This window comes from Sarcophilus harrisii, chromosome 3 (genome assembly GCF_902635505.1).
Source record: "Sarcophilus harrisii chromosome 3, mSarHar1.11, whole genome shotgun sequence".
Taxonomy (NCBI): domain Eukaryota; kingdom Metazoa; phylum Chordata; class Mammalia; order Dasyuromorphia; family Dasyuridae; genus Sarcophilus; species Sarcophilus harrisii.
The window spans coordinates 491,594,012-491,614,372 of record NC_045428.1 but is presented as its reverse complement, the minus strand read 5'-3'; the positions used below and the strand labels follow the sequence as shown (position 1 = coordinate 491,614,372).

Here is a 20,361-nt window from a genome sequence, read left to right as displayed (position 1 = left end):
GTAATTTTTAAAAAGAATGCTTTAATCTGTTTGTCAGTTCTCTCTGGGTGAATGGATAGCATTTTTCATTATGGATTCTTTGGAATTGTCTTGGATCATTGTGTTGATTGGAATAAGTTTTTTCACAATTGGTCATCTTTACAATATTGGGGTGAGTATAATGTTCTACTGCTTCTGTTCATTTCACTTTGCATCAATTCATACAAATATTCCCAAGATTTTTTGAACCTATCCCCACATCATTTCTTATAAGACAACTATCATCACAATCATATACCACAATTTATTTAGCCATTTCTCAATTGATGGGCATCCCCTCAATTTCCAATTCTTTGTCAACACAAAAAGAGCTACTATAAATATTTTTTCTACTTATAGGTCCTTTCCCTTTTCCTTTAATCTCTTTGGAATACAGACCTATTGCTGGGTTAAGGTTTGTACATAGCTTTGTTGCCCTTTTGCCTTTTTCATATACAATCTCAAATTGTTCTTCAGAATGGTTGGATCAGTTCACAACTTCACGAACAGTGCATCAGTGTCCTAATTTTTTCCACATCTGCTCCAGCATTTGTCATTTCCTTTTTTTTTGTAATGTTACCCAATCTGATAAGTATGAGGTGATATTTCAGTTGATTTAATTCTCATTTTTCTAATCAATAATGATTGAAGCATTTTTCATGTGACTATTGATTGCTTAGTTTTCTTCTTCTGAAAATCTGTTCATATTCTTTGACTACCAATTGGGTAATGGTTCTTGTTTTTATGAATTTATTTCAGTTACATATACATTGAGAAATGAGGTTTTTATCAGTGAACAGTGCTATAAAACACATTTTGCCAATTTCCTCCTTTTCTTCTGATTTTGGTGTATTAATTTTGTTTGTACTAAATCTTTTAAATTTCATGTAATCAAAATTTCCCATTACACTTCCTGAAAATCTCTCTATCTCTTGTTTAGTGATAAACTCTGTCCTTATCCATAGATCTGACAAGTACATTTTTCTATGATCCCCCAATTTACTTATATCACCCTTAATGTCATTTTTTTACTTTGAGGTTTTGCTCATAGTTGTTTTGACATTTCTTCTAGTTTGCATTAATCTTTCCAGTCACCATAGTACTTTTTATGGTCAGGTTATTTTGTTGTTGTTTGCTTATTTTTCTAACTTATTTGTACTTTATACTTTATGTTAAAACTGGGTTCTATTTTGGGGTTGAGAGGTGAGGAAGGAGCACTGTCACAAAGTTCAGGTTTTTCTGAACAGTTGTTTTGAAAGCTAATTGTGGGAGTTTTAAAGTTTCCTATACTTAGTAGGTGGTGATCTAGGAAGAGATATGCTCACTACTCTCCTGATCTGCATTGTAATTCTCATCCAAAAAGACCCTTTATATTGCATTGAACAGGAGCAAAAGTGATACTATTCCTCAGGATTCCCTGTTTTCATCAGAGTTAAAGTGAAAATCCCAAAGGATATTTTCATTTTGTTAAAAGTTTCTTGTAGACATTTCAACGATAGCCTAGAAGAGAAGATTTTATATCTTCTGTCTCAATGCAATTAAACAATATCTATATCACTATAAGAAAGTATTCACTTTTGTAAAGGACATGAGAAGGAGCAGTTTAGAGGAAAGAAATGGGAAGAAATATTCAGATCATTAGATCTGAATATAATAGAATCTATCTGTGTTATTTTTTTTCCCTGCAATGTTCTGATTTTCTTTAACTATCCCACACTTAGCCCTAAATCTGTCCCTTGAAAACTAGCCATTAGACTGGTAAAGAAAATGTTTTTTGTATCTCCTACTCAGATGAGGACACTGAGGCAAACAGGGTTAAATGACTTGCCCAGGTTCACACAAGTAGCAAGTGTCTGAAGCCACATTTGAACTCATGACTTCCTGATTCTAGGCCCTTGCCTAGAATCTGTGCCACCTAGCTGCCTAAGTATTCACTAGATAGTAACAATAGCAGAAAGTAAGATTTCAAAAAAGGAACCTAAGAAGTCTGGTAGAAAGTATTCCAAAAATCAAAGAGTAATTTGCAAATTGTGTCATATATTCACCAAAAATCACATCCTGGTAATATGCACTGACTCAGTTTTTCTGTCAAGATCTTTTTGTCCTATAATATGTAAATTTTGGGTAAGTTTCAGACATCCACAGTAAGATCTGCTGAAAAACAAATGTTACAAATAACTTTGGAATGATATGGACATGCTAAGTTTAAAGATTTACTGACAACTTTGAGACCATCTGGTTATGTAAATTAACAAACCCTAAGGTAATACCAATAGAAATTAGTGTCCCTCACCAAAACCTTATAAAAATGATATTTTAAATTCCTGCATCCCCCTCACCCCCAGCACTTTCCATTCATCCATCCATCTATCATCCTTCAGGTTCTTACTCCTAAGTACTCCCAACTCTAACCCATGATTATGTGAATGTTTCTCTGTGCCCCTTCTCCTCCTTATTCTCTTTCTCACTGCTGCCTGCCTTCTTCTGTTGCCTTATTCATTCTCCATGCCATTTGTCTCTATACTCCATTTTGTGTCTTGCTCTTTGCATGCTTTGTTGAAGAGTGATTGCAGTCTTGGTTCCTGTTGCCATCATACTATTTCCTGGTGAGTATCCAAAAAACTGAGTGTGGCTACCTCATTTCATTTCAAAGTATCAATTTGACATAAATATCACTAAAATGAGGAGAACAAAGATGAAGAAGACTAAAAGAGTAGACCTGGAAGTTATCATGTGTTCCCAGTAATAATTATCTTCCAGAGATGCCAGGTTTTGATATTTTGATCTCTTCCTAACTCACTACTACTATAACTTATGGCTCATCCTTCATCCTAATCATACCAGTAGCAAAGACTCATCTGTCTGTATTTATTAGTTCTGCTTTGTCACATTATTCATTTGTAATTTTTATTGCCCTTGGGGAGTTGATCTGTGCACCAATTCTTTATGCTTCAGTAAATTTCTGATATGAGAATTATTTCTTCTCTGCTGTTGAATTAAGACTTTACCTATCCATCCCAATAAAAATGAATCATGGTTTCATTGATATTTTTCTTAACAGTCCCTCACTATAATCTAGTGACATCTGGGTAATTACAGAATCACAGAGTTAGAAGAAGTCTTGGAGATCATTTAATCCAAACAGTTAAAATAAAACTCTTTCCTAGAATTTATTTTTTTGAAATTTTGTCATCCAGCTTTTGGGGTTTTTTTAATTTTTTATTCTCAATTTATTATATAAAAAATCATTTCTATAATATAGTAGAATAGGAAGGGAGAAAAGGATGATTGCACATGAAACTGTAAATCTGTTATCTACAATTTGATGCTTCTCTTAAATATAAAATAAAATTACCATGTGAATTGTTTTTTTTTTCTTTCCTCTCTCTTCCCCTCTAGAGATGACCACCATTAGACACAAATATGCATTATATATGTGTGGGTAAATATATGTAAAATAATTGTATATTTCTATTTAGCAGTTCTTTCTCTGGATGAAGATGGCATTTTCCTTCATGGGTCATTTATAATTAATTTGCATATTTATAAAAGTCAAAATGACTGTTGCTCAAAGTTGTTCTTAAGGCAATATTCCTATTGCTGTATACAACATTCTTTTGGTTCTGTTAATTTCACTTTTCATTAAATCATGCAAATTTGTCCATGTTTTTTATATAAACATCACACTCATCATTTCTTATAGCATAGTTGTATTCCATCACAATTATATACCACAATTTGTTTAGTCATTCCAACAATTGATGGGCATCCCTGCAGTTTTCACATCTTTGCCTCCACAAATGTAGCTAATATAAATATTTTTCCTTAATCATCTTTGAGAATAGACATAGTAGTGGTGTTGCTGGGTAAAAGGATATAGGTAGTTTAGTAACACTTTAGGCATAATTCCAAATTGTTCTCCAAAATGATAGGAGTAGTACACAATTCCATCAACAATGAATTAGTGTTCCATTTTCTCCACATTCCTTCCAACATTTTTCATTTTCTCCTTCACTCATTTTAGCCAACTTCCATTTAAAGACTTCCAGTGATAGATAACTTTTAATCTTCCTAGATCATTGCATTGCTTGGAACCTTTAATTGCTGGGCAATTTTCTCTTCGATTTAGGTGAACTCTACTTCTCAATTGCTCACTTTTACAAGTTCTATCCTTTTAGACCACACAATATAAGACTCCTATGTGACAAGTTAATAAATACTTTAAAAGCTTTTCCATCAGCTTTATTATTACTACTTTCCAATCAATCCTATTCAAATTTTGAACTACTTTGATAGTTAGTCTGTTTCTTACTTTGAACCGAAGTCTAAAAGAACTGAATGGTTCAAGTAATCCTTAGCTCTGCCTTTGATAATCCAAAGAATATTTCTTGTACGGATAGGCAACTTGTATTATTAAAACAAAACTGAACTTGTTTTTATTGTTAGTTATACTGTTGTTTTGATAATACAATTTTTACGGTGAGATAAATTGTTTCTTATATTCTCTGTGTTAATAAAGGTGAATTCTTAGTCATTTTAACTGTAACTGATGCAAATATAACATGACAAAGTACAAACCTTTGTTTCAGTTTACTGATCTTTCAGAGATCAGAGATATTTTCTCTGATGAGCATTTGGTAATAGTCAAAGGTATGATCAAATTTCAACCTGGTCCATCTAGGACATAGATGGCTTAAAATGCAGCAAAAATGATTTAGATTAGTAGAAAGAGACTGCAAACATGAAATCTGACAATGGTTGTGTAAATTCCCATTCCTGACTCAGATAAACAAACTGAGACAGGTAGACAGGGAATAATGAAGAAAAATACAGAAAGTATAATATAATGACATTTGTTGCCAGACACAATGGTCATTTTTTGATCCTTATTTTCCTGAACTACATGATTTCATGAACTACAGATTGTAAATTTGCTTGCTTAGTTATAAGAAGCTAAGTAGAAGACCTTCACCTTTGTTTTATCTTGTTGTGGTAACCAAGCCCAATATGGTAGAAATGACACAATAACATAGAAAGTCCCCTAATTTATTTTTATATCTCCAGACCACTCTCTTTTGTCCAACATGAGCAAGTGACCGTCTTATAACTACTTATGACTACTCTAGTTCAGACCCTCATTACCTCACACTTGAACTGTGGTAAAAGCTATATGGTGAGTCTTAGCCTCAAATCTCTCCACATTTCAATCTATAATCTATTCTGTCACTAAAGTGATTTTACTTTTAGGTAAGCATACTGTGACCCTATAATTCTCCACATTCCCTGAATCTTTTTACGGACTACAATGGGATTAACTGAAAGTCCTCTAGTCAAGAAAATGGAATGATGTCCTACCATGTGAAGAAATCATAGAAATTTCATGAAATCACTACATCATTTTAATTTAAGCAAAGTCTCCAATCTCTCTAATTGATTCTAAATATCTATGTGGAATGTTATTCAAGTTTAAATCTGTTCTCAATCGTAAACATTAGAAAGGTACTGGAAATTTTTGTTCACCTTGCTAAATGTCAATACTAATAATTCTAGTAATAATTTGTAATAGATCAAGCCAGGTAAGGATTACCTATATCTGGGTAATCATTAAGATTCAGAGTATGAGCATTATTTTGACACAGAAGAGATTATATCCAAATAAACAGGAACTGAAGCCTTCACTGGATGCTAGGCAGCATCAAGAATTAAGTCAGGAAAAGTGTGGACAAAACCAAATAATCATATAGATTCAGTATTGATTGATTGGACTCAGTTGTTTATGATCAATATCAATTTGGCAGGTCTTCTTAGGAGTTCCCTAGGGGAAAATTCATTGTAGAACTTCAAGACAAGATTAGATGATCACATGGCTAATATGTTATGGTGAAGATTCTTTTTAGGTGTGGGCAGGATTAGGTGACCACTGAGATCCCTTCTAATTTGAAACTCTATGATTCTTTGTTTCTGTAATATTTACAACAAAGTCAAGAACTAAGATTAGATGTCATTAACATGGATGAATTTCTGAAAAAAAGTTCAGTTGCTCCAACACTAAACTGGAGCAAATATATTCTTTTTATCTGACAGCTCTTCCTGATTAGTTCTCATAGATCTTAATGGTGCATTGATCTGAATTCTCCTGGGACAGAAATTAGTGTTCTTCTTTGGGGAAAAAGAGTGCTCACAACCAACTCTTAAATTTAATCTGCACTATTAGCACTTTGTTGAAGAATAAGCTTCAAGGTAATCAGCAAAATAAATGAATGAATGAATGAATGAATAAACAAACAAACAAATAAATAAAATCCTTATTGGTAATTTGTTGAGGTATAGATTCTCAAACGGAAAATTGAGCAACGGGCTCTCCTGGTTCAGTCTTGCTCCAATGCATCCCTGGACTTAAATGCTAAGCTGGGGAATTTATATTTTATTGTAAAGGTAAAAGGGAGTGACTAAAAGTTTTGGAGTAATAGGCTGACATAATTTGAGCTGTTCCTTAGGAAGATTATTTTGTCATCAGGCCTATGCAATATTGGCTAGAGTGAGGAGACCAATCAATAATCCATTATAACGGACTACCGGCCAAGATGGCGGGCGAGGAGGCACAAAGCTGTGTAAGCTCCACATTTTCTCTCAGAATCCATCTCATTACAAGCCTCTGAATTAATGCCTGACTGAAAAAAAAAACCCACAAATAGTTACCAAGAGAAGACATCCTTGAGATTCGCCAGGAAAGGTCTGTTTTTGCTCGAGGGCGGGACGGTTTTAGATCGGGCACAGGCTGAGGGCAGCGGCAGCAGGAGCTCGGCAGGCAGCTCACAGCTGAGCAGACCGGAGGGGGTTGGGGTGTGATCTCAGCCGTCTCTGTGGGGAGAGCTTCGCTACAGGATTGGATACTTTGCCCTGGCAGCAAGTCAGTAGCCCAGCAGAGAAGCTAAAAACACTGGCGGTGAAGAATATAACCCCAAACAGCTGGACTTCCTTGGGACCGGCCACCCCTCCCCCACAGCGTCTCAGCACGCTCTCAGAGTCTCAGAACGCTCTCAGAGTCTCAGAGCACAGACGCAGCACAGTCTCAGGCCTCGGCTGCTGCCCCTGCAGTCTGTAGAGGAAGCCCAGAACGCCACCGCCCTCCCCAAAAAGGCAGATTCCATTTGGTTTTTTTTCCTTTTTTTCTTCAGTTTGTTTCTGATTCTCTTGACAAAATGGCCAAAAGTTGAAAAGGACCTTAATGATTGACAGGCTTTTATACGGGACAGAGAGCAGACTCAAACCCTGAGGAGACTAAAAACAGACTGTCCCCAGGTGAATCCCTACAGGAGGAATCATCTATTCCTCAGCACAGATGAATCCCACAGAAGATTAAAAAGGCTCCAGCAAGAGAGCTAGAAGAAATGGAAAAGGAGAGGGAGACTTACAAAGAGTCTGGAGAGATCCACCCATTAAGACAGAGTGGAAAAGAAACAAACTAAAAATAGGATTAGTGAACTGAAACAGAAATAGCTCGCTAAAGAATAAAATTGGAAATGGAAAAACATTCCATAGAACAAATGGACAATTGAAAAGATATAAAAAATGTGAGAAAACACTTCATTGAAAATCGAATGAAAAATGGAATTGAATGGACCAAGGAGACAAGAAGAATGTCAAGCAAAACAAAACAACAATGGAAAAATGTGGAAAACCTTCTGGGAAAACAGGACCTGGAAAACAGGTCTAGGAGAGACATCTGAGAATATTGACTCCCAGAAAAATACAATGAAAAAGAGCCTGGACACTATTTCCGGAAATTATCAAAGAGAACCCTAGAAGTCATAAGAAACAGAGGGTAAAAGGACATTGAAAAGATCTTATGATCACCCACTGAAAGGGATCCAAATCAAAACACAAGAAATATAGTGGCAAATGCCAGAACCTCAAACAAAGGAAAAATATCCCGGGTAGAAAACCCAATTAATTATAGAGGAGCCGAATAAAGATCACCCAAGATCTAGCAGCATCCACATTAAAGATCAAGGGCCTGGAATAGATATTGAAAGGCTAAGGAACTGGTATGCAAAGAAAAATAACTTACCTAGTAAAAATGAGCATCTTTTCCAAGGAAGAAGATGGTCTCAAAAATAAGTGAATTCACCTATTTTGGTGAAAACCAGAACTTAATAAGAAGTTTGATCTGCAAAAGAACCTAAGAAAACCCAAAAGTAAAAAGAAATCGAACTATATTTCTGCTGTAAAGATGTATAAAAAATACATGTATACCTTGTCGAAATTAGAGGGAAAGGACATTGTCCAGAAAAAGGGTAAAGTGGGTACTATATCTCACAAAGAGGCAAAGGAAACCTATTTATCTGAGAGAAAGAATTGAGGGGAGAATATAGTGGGTATTTTTGCCATAAGAATTGACTTAAGAGAAAAATTTTACATATTCAATGAAAAGGGAAACCTCCATCTCATTGAAAAGTGAGAAGGAAAAGTGAAAAGGGAAGGAATAAGAAAGCAGAAGGAATACGGAAACTGTGGAGGAAAGGAGTAAGGGGGGAGGAACTCAAGGTGGGAAGGAGGATACAAAAAGGGAGGCTGTGAGAAGCAAGTGGCTACAAGTTAGGGAAGGGGAGGGGAAAGAAGGGAGAAAAAGTAAATAGTAAAAGATGGCGTAAACAGAATTGAATTTTAACCATAAATGTGAAGGTAAACTCCCCCATAAAGAAGGGAAGGATTAGGAATGGATAAAAAGCAGAACTTACAATATGTTGTTTAAGAAACAACTAAGCAGGGAGATATATGCAGAATAAAGGTAAAAGGATGGGAGCAAATCACTATGCTTCAGGTGAAGTCAAAGGAGGGTAGCATCCTGATCTCAGATCAGCAAAACAAAATTTGATCTAATTAAAAGAGATAAGGAAGGAATATATCTTCAAAGGGTAGTATTAAATAATGAATAAATCAAATTAAGATATATGCAAAGTGGTAGATCTAAATTTAAAAGAGAGAATAAGAGAAGCCAAGAAGAAATAGACAGCAAACTATAATAGTGGGAGATCTCAACCTTGCACCTCAGAATTAGATAAATCAAAACCACAAAAATAAGAAAGAAATCAAAGAGGTAAATAGAATAATTAGAAAAGTTAGATATATAGACCCTGGAGAAACAAATAACAGAAAGGAGTACACTTTCTTTCAGCAGTTCATGGAACCTATACAAAAATAGACCATATATTAGGAATAAAAACCTCAAACTCAAAATGATAGAAAAAATAGTAAAATGATCCTTTTCAGACCCGATGCAATAAAATTACACCAACAAAAAGCAGGGAAAGTAGACCAAAAAAATTGAAACAAATAATCTCATATAAGAATGATTGGGTGAAACAGCAAATCATAGACATAATTAATAACTTCACCCAAGAAAATGACAATAATGAAATCATACCAAAATGTGTGGATGCAGCCAAAGGAAATAAGGGAAATTTCAATTCTAGAGGCTTACTTGCATAAATAGAGAAAGAGAAGGCAACGAATTGGGTTTGCAACTAAAAATGCTTAGAAAAGAACAAATTAAACCCCGTCAAACACTAAACTGAAATTTAAAAATAAAAGGAAGAAAAAAATTGAAAGTAAAAAATACTATTGAATTAATTAATAAAACTAAGAGTTTCTAGAAAAAACCAAAAAAATAGACAAACCCTTAGTAAATCTGATTTAAAAGGAAAGAGGAAAATCAAATTGTTTGTCTTAAAAATGAAAAGGAGAACTCACCACTAATGAAGAGGAAATTAGAGCAATAATTAGAATTACTTGCCCAACTTTATGGCAATAAATTGAAACTTAAATGAAATGGAAGAAACCTTCAAAAATATAGCTTGCCCAGATTAACAGAGGAAGAAGTAAATATCCCAAACAGTCCCATTTAGAAAAAGAAAAGAACAAGCTATTAACCAACTCCCAAGAAAACCCAGGACCAGATGGATTTCATAGTGAATTCTACCAAACATTTAAAGAACAAACCCTAATGCTATATAAACTATTTGAAAATAGGGACTGAAGGAGTCCCACCAAACTCCTTTACGACACAGACATGGTACTGATACCTAAACCAGGTAGGTTGAAAACAGAGAAAGAAAATTATAGACCAATTCCCCTAAGAATATCGATGCTAAAATCTTAAATAAAATATTAGCAAAAAGATTACAGAAAATCCATTCCTAGGATAATACACTATGACCAAGTAGGATTTATACCAGAAATTCAGGACTGGTTCTAAATTAGGAAAACTATTAGCATAATTGACTACATCAACAAGCAAACTAACAAAACCATATGATCATCTCAATAGATGCAGAAAAGAATTTGATAAAATCCAACATCCATTCCTAATAAAACACTTTGAGAGTATAGGAATAAAATGGACTTTTTCTTAAAATAGTCAGGAGCATAATTTAAACCATCAGTAAGCATCATATAATGGGAAAAACTGAATCTTTCCCGGTAAGATCTGGAGTAAAGCAAGGGCCCACTGTTACCATTATTGTTCAATATTATTAGAAACACTAGCCTGGCAATAAGAGTCGAGAAAGAGATTAAAGGAATCGAATAGGCAGTGAGGAAACCAAACTATCACTTTCAGATGATAGATGGTATACTTAGAAACCCTAGAGATTCCACAAAAGCTATTAGAAATAATCCATAACTTTACAAAGTTGCAGGTTATAAAATAAACCCAAATTCTCAACATTTATCCACTCAAACAAAATTAAACAGCAAGCAAATACAAAGAGAAATTCCATTCAGAATAATGTCGAACTAAAATATTTGGGAATTTTCACCAAAGGAAAGTCAGAATTATATGAGCAAAAATTACAAAAACTTTCAACAAAAAAGTCAGACTTAAACAATTGAAAAATATTATGTCTCGATAGGTCAAGCGAATACCAAAAAGATGACAATACTCCTAAACAATCTATTTATTTAGTGCTATACCAATTCAGATTCCAAGAAAAATTTTAATATCTAGAAAAATAACAACAAAAATCATATGGAATAATAAAAAGGTCAAGAATCTCAAAAGAATTAATGAAAAAAAACAAATGAAGGTGGTCTTAGCTTATTCTGATCTAAACTATATTATAAAGCAGATCACCAAAACCATTTGATATTGGCAAGAAATAGATTATTATCATGGAAAGGTTTGTACAAGACAGAAAGTCAACTATAGAATTAGTTTGACAAACAAAGATCCTAACTTTTGGATAAGAATTCATTATTTGACAAAAAACTGCTGGATAAATGAAATTATATAGAGAAAAGATAATCCAATCTTAACACGTATACCAAGATAAGACCAAAAATGGGTCCATGATTTAGACTAAAGAGCAAGATTATAAAACAAATTGGAGGAAATAGGATGTTTATCTCCTAGACTTGTGGAGGAGGAAGAAACTTTGAACTAAAGACGAACTAGAGACCATTATTGATCCAAATAGAAAATTTTATTCATCAAATTAAAAAGTCGTACAAACAAAACTAATGTAAACAAGATTAGAAGGGAAGCAACAAACTGGGAAACATCTTCACAGTTAAAGGTTCTTTGATAAAGAAACGAAGCATTCTCCAATTGATAAATGATCAAAGGATAATGAACAGAAATTTCAGACGATGAAATTGAAATTATTACCACCATAGAAAAGTGTTCCAAAATCACTATTAATCAGAGAAATGAAATTAAGACAACTTGAGATTTCATATACACCTGTCGATTGGCTAATGACAGGAAAAATAAATGATGATTGTTGAGGATGCGGGAAAACCTGACACTGATAATTGTTGGTGGAGCTGTGAACGAATCCAACCATCTGAGACAATCTGAGATATCCCAAAAAGTATCAAACTGGGTGAACCTTTTGATCCAGCAGTGTTCACTGGGCTTATTACCCAAGGAATATTAAAGAAGGGAAAGGACCAATATGTCAAATGTCTGGGTCCCTTTTGTAGGCTGAAGCTGGAAACTAGTGGATGCCCTTAAATTGGAGAATGGTTGGAAATTGTGGTATAAGGAATGGATGGAATATTATTGTTCTGTAAGAAATGACCAGCAGGATGAATACAGAGAGGCTTGGAGAGAATTACATGAACTGATGCTAAGTGAAATGAGCAGAACCAAGAGATCATTATACACTTCAATAACCATACTGTATGAAGATGTAATCTGATGGAAGTGGATTTCTTTGAAAAAGAGACCTAATTCAGTTTCAATTGATCAGTGATGGACAGAAGCAGCTACACCCAAAGAAAAAACACTGGGAAATGAATGTAAACTGTTTTTATTTTTGTTTTTCTTCCCTGGTTATTTTTAACTTCTGAATACAATTCTCCCTGTGCAACAAGAAAACTGTTTGGATCTGCACCCACACACACACACACAAAATAATAATAATCCATTATAACAACTGAGGACCTAAACTGGGGTGGCTAATGTGAGAAGGGATTCAGAAGATGTCGTGGGGGATGAATTAATTATATTAATATGATTGGAAAGGTCATGGGGGAACAGAAAAATACAAGATAACAATATTTTCTCTGCCTTGTGACTTCCTTAAATATTTATCTAATGGCATATTATTTTTGTATTTTGAATTAAGTGATCTTAAAACTGGAAAGGACTCATGGTCACTATCCCATTCCTCACTGAACAAATATCCCTTGTATGGCATTTCTAGTGATTGATTAACCAGAGATGGATAGCTCCATTCATGAAGATTCCATTTTAAGATTTCAAGGATAGGAACCTATAGCTCATAGAATTCATTCCTCCATCTCTTTCTCTCTCTCTCTCTCTCTCTCTCTCTCTCTCTCTCTCTCTCTCTCTCTTCTCTCTCTCATATTCTAAAGTTGGCTTTGAATAGGATATTATATTAAATTTTTTAAAATTTAAAATGTGATTAACTAGAGAAGTAACAGAAAGGGTTTTAGATATCTGTGCTATTATTTACTGATTATACAAGCTTGGCCACCCTTTTAAACATCTTTGATTCTCAGCTTCCTCATCTGAAAAGCAGAAAATCACCACCTAATTCAAAAAGAAGTTGTAAACTAAATACTTGGGAAAATCCTAAAATGTCATGTCATATGTCAATTACTAATTACTATGTATCCGTGATCAATTACTGTGAACACCATATGAGGGACCTCTGTTTAGGGAGCTATGAGATATTTGCGAGTTCCTTCCAACTATCTTTCCCCATACCAAAAAAAAAAAAAAATCCAACATTTTTAAAATATTTCACTTACAGTTACCCCTTCAATGATGTGGGGCTTAGGAGCGCTGTGCCTGTAAGTTCTGGAAAATCTGTGTAAAATGTTTTGGCTCTCTTTTTGTACTAGAAAAGTAGTCTGAATTTGTTCTTTTTTTTTCATGAGGTGATTACATACCTTATTGTAAAATTTTGGTTAAATATTTGGTCAAAGACTCTATGTCATCTGTTGACCTGTCTGTGGCTTTTGCAAAATTCTCCCAAAAGTTTGATTTAATTTTTTATGCCAACACACAATAAATTAAAATTATGATGGAAAAAGTCAAGATGTGAAAAGGATTACTGTATATGACCTTCAATTCTTTCCTCCTGAGCACACTGTACTTACTACACTCTACCCACTACTCCCAATTAAAAAAAAATGTTTCTATCAAGGTAACTAGATGGTGCAGTGGATAGAACATGCACTAGTACTAGAATCAGGAGAACCTGAGTTCAAATACAGCCTCAGACTCTTAACACTTCCTAGCTGTATGACCCTGGGCAACTCCAATTGCCTCACCAAAAAAATAAAAAAAAAATGTTTCTATGTCTCTAATTTAGGATGTTAAAACATCTAATGACATTATTTTTCTAGCTGCTTAGATTATATTCCTAGCTGTACAACTGGTAAATATCTGGCAAGAAGTACCTCCCACCAGAAACCAAATTTGGTGAAATTAATGAGAATAAGTTATTCAGTGGAGAACAATTAAGGTCTGTGATGAATTGTATCTTTTCTCCAAGATAAATATGCTTTGTGTACTCTTTTTGGAATGTAGAAAAGATAATCTTGAGAAAATCCAATTGGTATTGTACAGGGAAAATTTTTGAACATATCAGAATATTTTGGAGAGGAACAGAATAGGAAGTTATCAGGGGGAGAAAATGTATTCTAACCAAGATATCAGAAAAGAGGAGCTGAAGTCATTGAAGATGATGGAGAATTCCCCATGTTACACATCATTAGTTATACTTCATGTCTATGAAACCCCACAGCTTCCTTGAATTAACATCAAAAGCAGTTAGCTACCAGACCATTAGTGTAAGAGTTGTTCTTGATGTTGGTTGATCTAGGCTTAATTGCTAATAACATGTGGAGCAGTTATGAGAACATATCCAAGAAGGCAATGTGATAGCTATTTCTCTCTTTCAATGGACTGTTTGACCTTCATCCTTTTTTGGTTCTTGCTCCCCACTGCCTGGAGGCCAGGTATGTTACATTTCACCTCTTTTGAGGATTCTCCTATATCCTCAAAGGCTTAGGAGATGTCCAATCTTTCTAACATTGGCTCTGGCCCTCTTCAATGGCATCCTCCCCAATTCTAGAGATCCTCTGCATCTCAGGTCTGTTTTCATAGCTGGATTAGCTGTTACAGAGCAATATTTACTGCAATGGTATAGCAAGAATAACCATACAAACATTTCCCCCTAGTACCTTGGGAGCAATGTCTATCCCCTACAATATTTTTGTTGCTGAGGAGTGGAGAAGTATTAGGTTCATAGTTTAGCTCAGTTCTTTTATAGCATGGTCCCACAAAAGTCCAAGTCCAAAGTTCCCTTAGGCTAGAGTTCTGACTGTTAAGAGCTTCCCTGTGGGAGCAATATTTGACTTGGAATACTGATTCCAAGGTCACTCTAGCTCCAGGTTTTTCCCAGAGATTTTACTTCCTAAGTCTAAAATTGAAAAGGACAAATGAAAGAAAACAAAACCAAACTTTTGGGTCCCCAGGATAATAATAATATCCATAGGATAAGAGGGAAAGAGACAACAGTCCTTCCTTTCTACCCAGTCTAATGCACTCTACCTGTGATGTTGATCTTTTTGGAAAAAGAAAGAATAACTGACTATCCCAGATCCATAGCTTGAAAGATGCAATTTATTTCAGCTACACAGTCTAATGGAAAGACACTGTATGGCCTCATATGTAGTATGGTAAACCAAAATATGTTTTTCTAGAAGCTGATTCTTTCATCTTGAGGTGATCTGGGAATGCTCCTCAAAACCACTACATCTATTTGAGAGCTGATTATTAAGGAAAAAAACTGTGATGGTTTGTGTAGCTTCCACCAATTTCTTGTGATTTTCATTTTCAGCTTAGTTGTGACTGCATCATGCAACTTGCTATAATTCTTTCCAACAGTTAGAGAAATGACAGTGGTAATGAAGTGAAAGGAGTAAGTATTTATTAAGCATATACTATCCCCTAAGCACTGTGTTAAGTGTTTTGAAGATAGAATTTTACTTCATCCTCACAATCACCTTGGGAGGTAGGTACTTTTATTATCCATATTTTATAATTGAGGAAACTCATTATTATCTATTATCAATAGATAGATAGATATTAAATAATTTGCTCAGAAATTCTAATAGTTCTAGTTAATGTCTCAGGTCCAATTTAAACTCAGACCTTCCCAACTCCAGGTTCAGACAATTATCCACTGTGCTACATAATTGCCTTATTATTTTGTAAATAGTCAGATTTCAAGTCATGTCAAATGTTCCTGAGAGAGATGACTTTAACAGAAAGTATAAAGAAGATATCTAGGACTTTGCAGTTTATAGGCTTTGAATTTGAGTCTAGATATCTATTTGTCTGAAGAAGGAAATAGCAAACCACTGCAGTATCTTTGCCAAGAAAACTCCAAAATGTGGCTCTGAAGAAGTTGAACATGACTGAAAAATGACTCAAAAAAATCAATCTTATAGCAAAAATTGATGCCATAGCTATAGATTATAGTAAAAGACTTTTGAAGTTCCTTGTGATGCTGAGATTTTATATTTATCTGATTGTTCTAAGTTTATAGTGAAGGGGTTTTAAGAAAAATATTGACATAATATTTGTAACTCATTTGTGTAGACCTGGGATTAAGAAAATCCTGCCAAATCCAGTCAGCCTCCTGTTTTTGTATAGTAAAAGAGCTAAGAATGTATTTTGCAGTTTTTTATTTTTATTTTTATATTATATATTTGGGCAAGAGATTACATTTTAAAATACAAAAATTTCTTTAATGATATCAAAAACAGGGAAGTGAAGCCAAGATGGTGGAGAATAGACAGAATCTTGCCTGAGCTCTTCTTGGCTTCCCTCAGAATCAACACCAGATCAAGCCTCTGAATGGATTTTGGAGTGACAGAAAACATGAATATTGGAAGTGTAATAAATTTCTAGCAGAAGATATCTTGGAAGGAGTTCAGGAAAAGGTCTGTTTCAATCAGGTGGGCCAGGGGGACATAAAGGAAGGAGAGGGCTGGACATGATCCAGCACAGAGGTGATGCAGGGAAGCCCAAGGCAGAGAGGCCCCCATGCTCCTGGAGAACCTAGTGGGAGGCTCTAAGCCAAAATACAACACACAATATAATACAACACAAGTTCAAAAAGCAAATAATGAACACCTTAAGGGTCTTAGCCAAACCCACCCAACTCGGAGTAAGGTAGGAGCATCCCACCCCAAGGCAGCATTAAACACCTGTTATCCTATAGAGGAAACTTGGAACAATCTCCCCTATATCCTAGGAGCAGATATCAACCTTTAAAATGAGCAAAAAAGCAAAAAGAGTTCTGATCATAGATAGCTAATATGGACATTATAGGGAAGAATAGAATTCAAACGCTGAGGACACTAAAGGCAAAACTCCTCCAGATGAAGCCTTAGAGAAAAATATGAACTGGTCTCCAACTCAAAGGGCTCTCTTGGAAAAATTCAAAAAGGGCCTTAAAAGAGAATTAGAAGAAAAATAGAGAAAGGAAAGGAGAGCATTGCAGGAGAGTTTGGAAAAGGAAACATAGAAACTGCCTGAAGAAAACAACTCCTTAAAAAATGCAATTGGTGAAATAGAAAAAACATACTGAAAAAAAACCACTTCTTAAAAAAATAAATTTGGCTAAATGGAAAAAGGAAACAATTCCTTGAAAAATAGAATTGGTGAAAAGGAAAAAGACAACAATTCCTTAAAAAATATATAATTGGTGAAATGGGGGAAAAATCTAGTGAACAAAACAACTCTTTTAAAAGTTCAGTTGGCCAAATGCAAAAGGAGATCTTAAAAAAGTTAACTGAAGAAAATAATGCACTAAAAATTAGAATTGGACAAATGGAAGTGAGACATGTCTCAATGAGACATCAGAAATCAATCAAACAAAACCAAAAAGAAATTATAAAATAAAAGAAAATGTAAAATATTTCACTAAAAAAAAAACTGACTTGAAAAATAGATCCAAAGCAGACAATCTAAGAATTTTTACACTACCTGAAAACTATAATGAAAAAAAAGAGCCTGGACAACATCTTTCAAGAAATCATTAAGGAAAACTTCCCTGATATCCTAGAACTAGATGGTAAAATAACCACTGAATGATTCCCCCAATCATCTTCTGAAAGAGACAGCAAAATGAAAACTCCAAGGAATATCATTGCTAAATTTCAAAATTTTCAGATCAAGGAGAAAGTACCAGAAGCAGCCAAAATGAAACAATTCAAATATAAAGGAGCCACAATCAGGATTACCCTTTAGTTTCCCTTTAAAGATTAGATTTAGATTATTCTTTAAAACTTCCACTTTAAAGGAACAGAGGACCTTGAATATGATATTCCAAGGGAAAAGAAGCTTGAAAGCAGCCAAGAATCAACTACCCAGCAAAACTAAGCATTATCGTTCAGGGAACCAAAGATGGATATTCAATGAAATAATGGATTTTCAATTATTTTTGATAAAAAAAAATCAGAACTGAAAGGAAAATCTGATCTTCAAATGCAGAACTCAAGAGAAGCATAAAAAGGTACAAAGGGAAGAAAAAAATCCATGTTTTTCTAAAGGTTAAAATCTTTATATCCCTACATGAGAAATGACATATATATAACTGTTGAGAACTGTATCTTTGCTAGACAAATATTTAGAGTTTAGGTATAAGTTGGCTTTATTGTGATGATATAAAAAAGAAACTGAGAGTAGAAAAGGGGTTGTACTGGTAAAAAGAGGGAAAGGGAGGCAAAATGGGGTAAATTACAGCACATGAAGAGGGAAAAACCCTATTATATTTAAGGGAAAGAAGGGAAGGAAGGAAGTATTATGTGAACTTTAATCTCATCAGATTTGGCTCAAAAAAGAGAATATTAGATATATTTAGTTTGATAGAGAAACTTGTCTTTCACCCTACAGGGAAGTAGAAGGGGAAAGAGGACAAGAAAAGGGGAGGTTAATAGAAGGAAGAACAGAAAAGTAGAAGGGGAAAGGGATTAAAAAAAGAGGGAGGGGCTGAAAAAAGGAGAACAAATTAAGGGAGGAAATAATCTGAAACAACACTGCTAAGGAGTGAAAGAGGGAAAGGAGAGAGAAAAGTATAACTTGAGAAAAATAGGCAGGAAATATAGTTACTAATTTTAATTGTGGATGTGAATGGGATGAATTCTCTCATAATATGGAAGTGGATAGCAGACTGGATTAAAATCCAGAATCTTCCAATATGTTGTTTAGAAGAAACACACTTGAAGAAGAGAGAGACAGAATAAAGGTAAAAGGCTAGAGCATTCCTAGCTGTGTGACCCTAAGCAAGCTACTTAACCCCAATTGCCTTAGGGAGTGGAGGGAGGGGGGCAGGGAGAGGAGGGCTGGAGCAGAATCTATTATGCTTCAGCTGAAGTTAAAAAAAAAAAAAAAGCAGTGATAGCAATCTTGATCTTAGATTAAGCAACAGCAAAAATAGATTTAACTAAAAGAGATAAGGAAGGAGAATACATCTTGCTAAAGGATATCATAGATAATAAAATAATATCAATATTAAACATATATGCATCAAGTAGTATAGCATCCAAATTCCTAAAGGAGAAATTAAGATAGTTACAAGAAGAAATAGACATCAAAATTATACTAAAGGGTGATCTGAATCTCACTCTATCAGAATTAGAAAAATCAAACCACAAAATAAACAAGAAAGAAGTTAAGCAGGTAAATGGAATTTTAGAAAAGTTAGGTATGTTAAACTTTTGGAGAAAATTAAACATGGACAGAAAGAAATATTTTTTTTTCCCTCAGTGATACATGGAACCTACACAAAAATTGACCATGTGTTTAGGTACATCAAAATCAAATGCAGAAAAGCAGAAGTAGTAAATGTATCCTTTTCAGATCATCATGCAATAAAAAATACATCTAATAAAGAGGTGGAGAAAAATAGACCAAAAATTAATTGGAAATTAAATAATCTGGTCCTAAAGAATGAGTGGGTGAAACAACAAACCATAGAAACAATTGATAATTTCATCTAAGAGAATGACAATAATGAGACAACATTCCAAAATATATGGGATGCAGCCAAAGCATTTCTTAAGGAATATCTTTTACCTTTAGATGCTTACTTGACTAAAATAGAGAAAGAAAAGATCATTGAATTGGGCATGCAACTAAAAAAGCTAGAAAAGGAACAAATTAAAAATCCACAATTAAATGCCAAATTTAAAATTCTGAAAATAAAAGAAGTTAGCAAAATTGAAAGTAGGAAAACTATTAAATTAATAAACAAAACTAAGACTTGGTTTTATTAAAAAAAAAATCCAGCAAGATAAACCTTTAGTTAATTTGATTAAAAAAAGGAAAGAAGAAAATAAATTTGTTAGTATAAAAATGAAAAGGATGCTCTTAGCATCAATGAAGAGGAAATTAAAGCAATAATTAGGATTTTGCCCATCTGTGTGCCAATAAATCTGATAATCTAAGTGAAATGGTAGAATATTTACAAAAATATAGATTGTCCAGATTAACAGAATAAGAAATAAATTACTTAAATAGTCCCATTTTTTAAAAAAAGGAATTGAACAAGCTTTAATGAACTCCTAAGAAAAAATCTTCTGGGCCAAATGGATTTACAAGAGAATTGTACCAAATTTAACCAAATTTTTTACCAAAAGAAAAAGAATTTTAAAAATAACAAAAAATATATTTTAGAAAGCATTTAGAATAAGAGCATTTTGATACTGATTAAAACATAGAAAACTAGAATGATAAAATAAATTAGATGAGAAAAATTTTAAAATAAATACATATAGCTGTATAGTGTTATT

At 34.0% G+C, this 20,361-nt stretch overlaps 1 protein-coding gene across 1 annotated transcript in view; it reads left to right on the top strand.

Annotated features, from left to right (window-relative positions):
- Window positions 1-20,361, top strand: part of LOC100934689 (NXPE family member 1-like) — a 45,701-nt gene that overhangs the window by 5,495 nt on the left and 19,845 nt on the right. The gene's annotated exons all lie outside the window — the stretch shown is intronic.